Genomic DNA, 1414 nt, shown 5'->3' on the forward strand with positions numbered 1-1414 from the left:
TCATATTTTGTATATATTCATTTCACGTTATTTATAAGCTTTCTGAATTCCAATTGTTAGCTTCTCTGACTAATGAAATATATCAACCAGTAATTTGAACTAAGGTGATACCAAACTGCGTAAATATTAAACTGAAAAAGCAATAATTTCATGCTACATGTTCGTGTTTAAAAGAATATTTGGAACAGGTAAGTCAATTGGTTCCACAATACTACAATGCAAGAGACAAAGTGAATAGTTTATATTTTCCGTATTTGATTGGCGGGCATTTCACAGAGAAACCTTGATGAAGTGGACAATATTTCTTTGAGAGCCAAATGCAGATCAGTGCAGTAGCAGGATGAAATTGTAAGATGCTATTATTTTGTTAGCCGATGGGAAACTAGGAGTGTGAATGTAATCTAGAAGATTGAAACATCGACGCTTGCTTTATTTTTACCGTTTTCATGTTATGATGAAAATGGAAAGAGGGAATGATAAACTCCGGGAGGCACAGTCAAAGGATTTGATACTAAAACTGCCTAAATATCGAAAAATAAATAGCCACTGGAAGTAGATGGAAAAGTCCGAGAAGGAATACCGTTGCTGATTGTAAGTTAAGGTAACATGCTAATTTTTAAAGCTGATTTAGAATAAGAAATTGCTTGAAAGACACAAGTATAGGAAAAGAAAAAAAAATGTAATCATAAATATTTTTAGTACGATGAAAAACTATATGATTATTGTGGTTAGGTTTCAAGCAATACTTTGTAACTAATACTGACAACTACCCTAATGAGAGCTACTGGTATAGCACTCATCTAGATTTAGATGAATATTAACGTCAATGGGAAAAATTGATATTGAATATATATATATATATATATATATATATATATATATATATATATATATATATATATTTATATATATATATATATATATATATATATATATATATATATATATATATATATATGTATATGTATATATACATATATATATACATATATATATATATATATATATATATATATATATATATATATATATATATATATATGCAATGTATTACATTTTTATATACAGTTAAATTCCATATTTGTAAATAAACCCATAACCCAAGGGGTCATTGGCGAATTAGGAGTGTAACAACAGCGCCATAACAGGATGTGAAACTAGACCATGCTATGCAATGCTTGCAGTAGCCTCGAAGGCATTGCATGAATAAACATTTATGTGTGTCTTGTAAACAAGTCACAACGCCTCCCGTGGGTAGCAGTTGACCTATTGAGCCCTACCGGAATCATCTGACTTCCGGCCGTAAGGCTACGTGATCATTTCATTTTGTTATTATATAAAACGCTGGAATACCTAGTGTTACGCTATCGACGCGAGCCTTTTGAAAATCAGTTCTATTCATCTTTTCATTGTG

This window comes from Palaemon carinicauda, chromosome 10 (assembly GCF_036898095.1).
Source record: "Palaemon carinicauda isolate YSFRI2023 chromosome 10, ASM3689809v2, whole genome shotgun sequence".
Classification (NCBI taxonomy): Eukaryota; Metazoa; Arthropoda; class Malacostraca; order Decapoda; family Palaemonidae; genus Palaemon; species Palaemon carinicauda.